Source organism: Acanthochromis polyacanthus, chromosome 5, assembly GCF_021347895.1.
Source record: "Acanthochromis polyacanthus isolate Apoly-LR-REF ecotype Palm Island chromosome 5, KAUST_Apoly_ChrSc, whole genome shotgun sequence".
NCBI classification, from domain to species: domain Eukaryota; kingdom Metazoa; phylum Chordata; class Actinopteri; family Pomacentridae; genus Acanthochromis; species Acanthochromis polyacanthus.
This window is the reverse complement of record NC_067117.1, coordinates 31,008,422-31,017,474: the sequence shown is the minus strand read 5'-3', so window position 1 is coordinate 31,017,474 and position 9,053 is coordinate 31,008,422. Positions and strand designations below refer to the sequence as shown.

At 42.0% G+C, this 9,053-nt stretch overlaps 1 non-coding gene across 1 annotated transcript; it reads left to right on the top strand.

Annotated features, from left to right (window-relative positions):
- The first annotated feature begins 721 nt into the window (after nucleotides 1–721).
- trnat-cgu (transfer RNA threonine (anticodon CGU)) lies at nucleotides 722–793 on the top strand. Its single transcript has one exon. It is a non-coding gene; the product is annotated as a tRNA-Thr (tRNA).
- Nucleotides 794–9,053: the final 8,260 nt, after the last annotated feature.

The window sequence follows — 9,053 nt, the reverse complement described above, 5'->3', positions numbered from 1 at the left end:
AATCCCAACCCCCCAAACTCTACAGCTCCTGAAGAGCCCCTAAATCACCATCTTGGACATAAGAACCCTTGTAAGGAGTCCTCCAACAGGAGAACACATTTCATTCTACTAGGCCACATTTGTTTCACTCAGGTACCAAATATAATGAACAATTCCTATCAGATACTAGAACAAACAAAACAGATTCCATTCTCTAAGTATTCTCTAAGTAATACATGTCTCAGATCAGATACTACACAAGAAACTGCTTCTTAGGTAAACACTTCCTCTGTTGCTGGAATGGTGACAAAATAAAAACGCCTTAACATTAAAAAATACACCTTCAAAATAACAGCATGGAGGGAACAGTTATTTTGACACTGGCAAAACAAAGGCTTGTCAAAAGTGATGAACTGATCAATGGACCTTTATAAGAGTCATCTACAAGTGATCCGTATCCATACATACGGTAATGTGCACATGCATAACACATGCCTGTGCTCAGAACAAGGTCATTTTTTTATTACATATTTCATCCGTTGGAAATGATGCATCAACTAAGCAGCCTTGGCGGACTACTGCACTCTCTGAGTGCTTTTCTAGTTGTAACAGTGTTGCTTTTTGACTTAAGGCTTGTTCTGACTTGCATTTTCAATCAGTGTTTGATTAAGTTTAAGCCACCAGAAGGGCTTGGTTGGGTTGAGAAAACACTCATAGCTTCAATTAACATGCATTTGAAGAGGGCATGGTGGCCAAGTGGTAAGGCGTTGGTCTCGTAAACCAAAGATCATGGGTTCAATCCCCATCCATGCCTTTATGTGTACTTTACAGATATGTTTGAAAAAGAGTAGGCATATTCAGGGATGTGTTCTCCCTGTGCGTGGGTTTTCTCCGGGCACTCCGGCTTCCTCCCACAGTCCAAAAATATGCTGAGGTTAACTGATTACTCTAAATTGCCCGTGAGTGTGATTGTTTGTCTGTATATGTATCCCTGCGATGGACTGGTGACCTGTCCAGGGTGTCCCCTGCCTTCTCCTGAGTCAGCTGGGATAGGCTCCAGCACCCCCTGCGACCGTAGTGAGGATAAAGCGGTGTATGGAGAATGGATGGATATTCAGGGATGTTTGCTCTGCATATACCTACAGCTGGATAGCTAAGAGACTATGACCCTTGACTTTGGCAATGGACAGCAGAGAGGATCCTTAGTGCTGCCCAACCTGCCTTGTGTTGTATTTACTCTAAGATGTATTTGGATAAAAAATGTCTGCTAAATGAAACTGTGAACACCACATACCTATTACAGAGATTCAGTTTGTTTCTTTCAACAGTGATGCTTCCACCAAAGATCTTAGATTACAAAATGGAGCTAATGAAGGTGCAGGAGTTCTCCACTGTTGTGTCATGATGTGCAGTGATAGCAGCCATTAATAGGCTTGTTTGGGTGGCGAGTTACAGCTAACATACAACTCCATATCCTGTGCAGTGTGGGATGCAGTTTTGTGTTGGTTACATTTATCTGCCAAATATCCATTAAGTAGTGTTTGGCAGAGAAGGCCATCCACTAATCACAGGGTTAGCAGTTTGAGCCCTGCCTCCTCTTGTGTCAATTAATTGCTCCTGATGGGTCATTGCCTTGCATTGGGATTCGGTGCCATTTGTGTGTCAGTGTGTGTGTAAATGAGTAAATATGAGGTTCATTTTAAAGCACTCTGGATAAAAACTTTATGTAAATTAAGTATGTCTACCATTTACCAAGAAGGAAAAAGTTATGTGATTTAGATGTTTTTCAGTTAAGTTTTCATGATAAAGGTGGTGTTGACTGCCCATATTGTGTCAATGGTCCTAAGTTATATAAGCAATTGTACAAAGATATGTACAAGTATTTCTGAAAGTAAAAATACCAGACAAAACTAGACATCACAACACATTCACTCTGGAGAAAACGCATTTGCTCCAAGACCTTGGCTCTCTGACAAAGGCAGACATAAGCACATTATCCAACATAAGCACACAGTTACACAAGCGCAAAGTACAAATGTCCACACACTCACACAAGTACCTGATATTTTTAAAGCGTGCACACGTATACACACAAGCATGCACATGCTGTGAGTGGTGGGGTGCTTCATTAGTCCTGGTTAATAAAGTGTAAAGGATTTTCATTAGTGCTGACAAGCCAGCTGGCTGAGGACAGAGCTGACTGACAAGAGGTCGGAGAGGAAGAGGAGACTGATGACAAAGAGATGGAGGGAGGAAAGGAGAGAAAAACAAAGACAGAAAGAGTCAAGTTTGTGTATGGGGCACTTAAAAAAAAGCCTTCCAAACGCATAGAAATGAGAGCATGAAAGAGAAAAAAGCATGAAAAGAACTGACAAAAACTCAAAAAATGCATGCAAGAAAACATACAAAGAAAAAGTTGCAAAGGAAAAAAAGCACCAGGGAGAATGAGGGAAGAATTGTGAAGGACGGTAATAAAAAGAAGAGAATATGGGAGGGAGAAATGACAAAAATAAAGCGAGAAAGGGGGATGATTAATGGGAAACAGGGAACAGGCGAAGGTGGGATCAGCTGGATGTAAGAAGAGGAAGGAGGGATCAAGTTATGGAAGTACACTTAGAAAGAAGAGGAGCAGAAGGTTAAAGCAAGGAAGGATGTTTAAGAGGAGGAGGTTGCAGGGAAGGAGAAACCCGTAAAGTGTATTGAGATACAGGGATTGATGGAAGGAGAGGGAATACTTAAAGAGGACGGATGAAAGTGGGACAGAGGACAGAGAACTTTATTTAAAGAACAAGATACAGAAAAAGCAGGACAGTTGGGTGTTGGGCCATAAAACTGTTTGGCCGCTGAACAGTTGCTGTCAAATTGGCCACTTGTTCTTTGCTCTGTGAGTGTTGCTAAATAAAAACAAATTCTTTTGGATTTCAGAATCTCTAGAGACTCTAGTGTTATATAGTCAAACCGTATTATATTTTATGGATCAATGTGGAATTTTGCACATATTTAGAGGATTGTTCTGAATTTTGACCCAAAATTTCCACATGTGGCACCTAAAATCAGGACACTAGAAAAATACAATATAATCACTAAAAATATGGAAGGATTAACAGTGACGATGGTATAGACTTGAAAGGTAAGGAAGATAAAAGTAAAAAAAGGCACAGTTTTTTCTACCGCAGAGAAAAAAGCAGCAGCAAGCAATAAATGTAACAAACTGCGAACAAGAAAAGCCTCTGTTGTTTCCATGTGTGCTACACGGCGATGGAGTGGTCAAAATAAAGAATGAAGGTTGAGTGTTTAAACCTCCTGCTCAGCTGAGGATTTCCATGTGGAGTCTACATGTTCGTCCTGTGCATGCATAGGTTTCTGTAGGTGCTCCAGCTTTGTTAGCGGGTTCATTTGTTGATTCTAAAGCAGTTGTAATGTGCATGGATGTCTGTCTCTTTGTCTTGTTATCTGTTGGACTGCAAGGTCAGCTGGGATCGGCTCCAGCTCCCACTTGACCCTCTACAGGAAAATGCAGGTATAGCTAATGGATGGATGGAATGAAAATGTCCATTAAGACAAGTGATGCATATTCATCATGAACCTATATTAATTGTTAAAGCCAGCAGTAGTAATGCTGCAGGTCTCTCTCTGTCCATAGCTGATGAAATGTAAAAGTAAATGGCTGTCATAATGTTTATGACCCTATTTGCATCTGGATGCTGCTTAAAAGCACTGCTGATGTTGGACTTCTGTTTGTTTTTATATCTTTTATTTTTTATTGACACATTTGCATGATACAGACAAATTTGGATTAGTATGTTGGATGTGTTTCTGCACACATGCCATAAAACTTGAACTTCCCCTGGGATTAATAAATGATCTATCTATCTATCTATCTATCTATCTATCTATCTATCTATCTATCTATCTATCTATCTATCTATCTATCTATCTATCTATCTATCTATCTGAAGCCGTCAAAAACTATAATGAACCATTCAGTCCACTACCTGCTCTCCTGCTGCTGTCAGATGTCAGTGGGAATCTAAAGTTTTGGGTGTCCTATCTTCTGCATTCAGTGGATGAATCTGACTCACTCGATGTAGGTTGCAGGTATTAACCTGCCACTGAAACAATCTCAGTCAGAATTCTCCCCCTTTTTCTGTGTGTGCCACTTCTGCAATCTACCTCAGTGAAACTCTTTGTTGGGAGTTTGGATTGTGCAGTCAAAGAGCTCTGTAGTTTTATTTTTGTTTGTTTGTTTGTTTTTATTAAATGGATGATTCACTTTATTTATATTGTTCATTTCCAAGACTGCACAGTGGATTGGTGGTTAGCACTTTTGCCTTGCAGCTAGAAGATCCCCGGTTTGTGTCCCGACCTTCCAAGGATCTTTCTGCATGGAGTTTGCATGTTCTCCCTGTGCATAGTGGGTTTTCTCTGGGTTTTCCGGCTTCCTCCCACAGCCCAAAAACATGCTGAGGTTAAATGGTAACTCTAAATTGTCCTTAAGTGTGATTGCTTGTCTGTATATGTAGCCCTGACTGACGACCTGTTCAGGGTGTCCCCTGGATAGACTCCAGCCCCCTTGCGACCCTGATAAGGACTAAGCTGTGGATAATGGATGGATTGATAGATGTTCACTTCTCTGCGTGCAAATGTTCTACCACAACACCAACTGCCATGATTGATTTAAAGAAATACAAGCAAGCCAGAGCATTTTTTTCAACCCCAACAGAATGATGGTGTGGTGCAGCCACACCGTCATGCTACAATGGGCCGGCAAAGTGAGACTAGCTTTGGCTAAACTTAGCATTGACGTGTCGCTAACTTTAAATGGCTTACAGCTTAAGGTGTTCTGCTTGGGAAATTTGCTTTTGCATTACATTCATTGGACAACCTTGCAATTACATGCACCAAACTGTAACATCTGCACCGTGATGGCTCCAGATGAACATTACCAACCAATCATTAACCCTGAGAGTGTGAATAATCAACATTCACTCCTTTTTCCTAGCAATGTGGGCGACAACATAAATAAAATAACTGTTGTTCCTTCCATCATGTGTCAATTTATGTCACTTTATATTTGCTTCCTTAACAACTGAATGGCAGTTATAGATCATGTCATTAAGAGAACATAAGTCTTATTTTCATATTACATATTTTACTCATTTTAATAGCTCACAAGCGCTTATGTTGCACAAAGAGTTATTTACCGCGTTTTGGTTTAATATCCACACTTATTTTCCCTGCTGTGCTACGCTTTATGAAAGCAGTTTTTATGAGGGTTTGTCACTCTTAAAGAATACGAAGAAGACCAATAATACACGACTTCCTTATAAATTCAATCTTTCATTCTAACTCGGGTTGTAAATCAGAGGTATTAAATTTCAAAGTGAGTGAAAGGAGAGCCAAACAAAGCAGCGGACAAAAGGACAAGTGTTTGTCATTCAGGGGTGACACTGTCCTGCTGGCCCAGACACACTCAGAGGCAGACAGAGGTGTGTGCATATGTGTCATTGGGTTTGACAGAATGTCCTTCCAGATCCAGACAGTCTGACCAAAGTCACCTCCTCTGGAGCTTTCAGACAGCCATGTGTGTTTGTGCGCATATTCGTAATAGGTTTTGTGTGTGTGCTCATGGGAATATGTGTCTCTATCCTTGTGGACTAAACACCAGCCCAAATATGCATCGGGAAGTCCAAATTTTACTCAAAGTGAGGAAAAAAATAATCATGAGGAAAGAAAAATGAAAGTAAATAGTATTTTTTTAAATAAACAGCCACCGTTGCTTTTAGTAAATATTGACTGGCACAAATCTTTTCTGGGACTTCCAGTCTGAAGAAGATGTAGGAAAAAAAATCCTGTGTCTGTAAATTCCAAGTTCTCAAGTGATTTGCTGCAGAATTACCCTCCCCTCTATTTGCTTCTTCCCCCCACCTCCTCCTCGTCTCCAGTGCAGTTTATGGCCTCAGCTCCTCTGTCTCTATTTTGATCTGTGGAATGAGTTTATCTATATTTAATGACCGTCCTAATGAAGCTTTCACCTCGCGTTTGCACTGCTCTCCATTTTCCTATCCTGCCTCCCAAGCGCAGTCACTTAGTCCAACAAAAAAGGAAAATAAAAAACAACTTTAAATAACAGACAAACTAGGAAATATTTTCAAGATAGTGTTGATTTAAGTGCACTGCAAGTTTGCGTTTCTGCCTGCATGTTTTTTGTGTGTATGTGCAACATGGGATGAGGCCCATTCCTCGAGGCGAAACGACCAAAGAGTCACCCTGGTGCCCATTGAGATGCCCGACTAGAATGATGGGTTCCTGGCTCAAATGAAGGAGGTCCTGGGGGCAACAGGCTGGATGACAGTGATCCATTACTACTTCGAAAAGCCTTTTCCTGCAGCCTCCCATACTCACACAAAGATGGAATCAGACACAGAAAGCTCTCATTCTCTTTGTGTCATTCTCTTGTTTATGCACACAAGATCTTGCTACACACACACACAGGTCCGTCAGTAGCTCTCATCCATTATTTAACATGCAGAACTCCCATCGAGCAGTGCAGAGGTATGGGGCATAGTCACTGGGAATGAACAGTCTAATTAGAACAGTGAATGGCGAGCCTGTCTTTGGAGGAACAAGGCAGTGGGAAGATGTGAGTTGCGGCTGCTTCAGCTGGAGGGACGAAAAAGGAAGGCGGCGAAAGAGGCTCAGAAGAAAGAATGTGAGCAGAAACCAAACTCGGCCGGCCAGAGTTGACCTTTTTGAAGACAAGAAGGATGAGATGGAAGGATGAGGATGCTTTTGGAGAGGGAATGAAAGAAAAAAATGAAATGGAAAGAATTATTAATGTGACAAACTGCAAGAGGCTACAGAGTGATTTATTTTGATTCGTTTTGTAGATTTTGGATGGCTACCTACCTAACCAACCACAGCTGGATGCTGCTGTCTGACATTGTAATGAGCAGCACCACAGCCCTGCAGGAAAATTCCTCCACAGCTTGTCACCTCTGCATGCTTTCTACTGACTCCTCTATTGTCAGGTGCATCAATTAGACACAAAGTGTAGCTGGATGACTGCAGTACAATTAAAGTGAAACAGAAAACACAGACAACAAAGTAAAAATCGCTAGAAGAAGTGCGATGGACTGTGCATTTATGTGACTCCATGTTTGTCTGTGTGTAAATGTGTGTGGGTGACAAGGTTTCATTTTAGATGGCTTAAAAGCACAATACCAAAGCCTCCATAAAATGCGAATCAGAATCAGAAAAAGGCTTTATTGTCAAGTGAGCTCGCACACACAAAGAATTTGTCTTGGTAGCTAAGACTTAAAGTATTCACGAAAAGTTAGACAACAATATAGCAATAGGATTAGTAGGTAATAAATATAAAATTTAAATATAAATATCAAAACCTAATAAATATAACAATTTTAAAAATCTGATACACTGAGGGAGAAGTACTATATGAAGACATGAAAATATACTCAACAAAAATATAGACACTCCCATTTTTTATGAGATGAACTCAAAGATCTAAAACTTTTTCCACATACACAATATCTCCATTTCTCTCAAATATTGTTCACAAATCTGTCTAAATCTGTGATAGTGAGCACTTCTCCTTTGCTGAGATAATCCATCCCACCTCACAGGTGTGCCATATCAAGATGCTGATTAGACACCATGATTAGTGCACAGGTGTGCCTTAGACTGCCCACAATAAAAGGACACTCTGAAAGGTGCAGTTTTATCACACAGCACAATGCCACAGATGTGGCAAGATTTGAGGGAGCGTGCAATTGGCATGCTGACAGCAGGAATGTCAACCAGAGCTGTTGCTCATGTATTGAATGTTCATTTCTCTACCATAAGCCGTCTCCAAAGGCGTTTCAGAGAATTTGGCAGTACATCCAACCAGCCTCACAACCGCAGACCACGTGTAAGCACACCAGCCCAGGACCTCCACATCCAGCATGTTCACCTCCAAGATGGTCTGAGACCAGCCACTTGGACAGCTGCTGAAACAATGGGTTTGCATAACCAAAGAATTTCTGCACAAACTGTCAGAAACCATCTCAGGGAAGCTCATCTGCATGCTCGTCGTCCTCATCAGGGTCTCGACCTGACTCCAGTTAGTCGTCGTAACCGACTTGAGTGGGCAAATGCTCACATTAGATGGCGTCTTGCACGTTGGAGAGGTGTTCTCTTCACGGATGAATCCAGGTTTACACTGTTCAGGGCAGATGGCAGACAGTGTGGGTGAGCGGTTTTCTGATGTCAATGTTGTGGGTGGAGTGGCCCACGGTGGCGGTGGGGTTATGGTATGGGCAGGCGTCTGTTATGGATGAAGAACACAGGTGCATTTTATTGATGGCATTTTGAATGCACAGAGATACCGTGACGAGATCCTGAGGCCCATTGTTGTGCCATACATCCAAGAACATCACCTCATGTTGCAGCAGGATAATGCACGGCCCCATGTTGCAAGGATCTGTACACAATTCTTGGAAGCTGAAAACATCCCAGTTCTTGCATGGCCAGCATACTCACCAGACATGTCACCCATTGAGCATGTTTGGGATGCTCTGGATTGGTGTATATGACAGCGTGTAACAGTTCCCGCCAATGTCCAGCAACTTCGCAACTTCCGTCGGGCCACTCTGCCATAAAGCCCCGACTGGTGGAGGGCTGCAGTGATAGTTGACTTTGTGGAACTTTCTCCTATCTCCCGACTGCATCTCTGGAGCTCAGCCACAGTGATCTTTGGGTTCTTCTTTACCTCTCTCACCAAGGCTCTTCTCCCACCATTGCTCAGTTTGGCTGGACGGCCAGGTCTAGGAAGAGTTGTGGTCGTCCCAAACTTCTTCCATTTGAGGATTATGGAGGCCACTGTGCTCTGAGGAACCTTGAGTGCTGCAGAAATTCTTTTGTAACCTTGGCCAGATCTGTGCCTTGCCACAATTCTGTCTCTGAGCTCCTTGGGCAGTTCCTTCGACCTCATGATTCTCATTTGCTCTGACATGCACTGTGAGCTGTAAGGTCTTAAGAGAACTGCTGGAGCACATAGAGACTAGTACCAACTT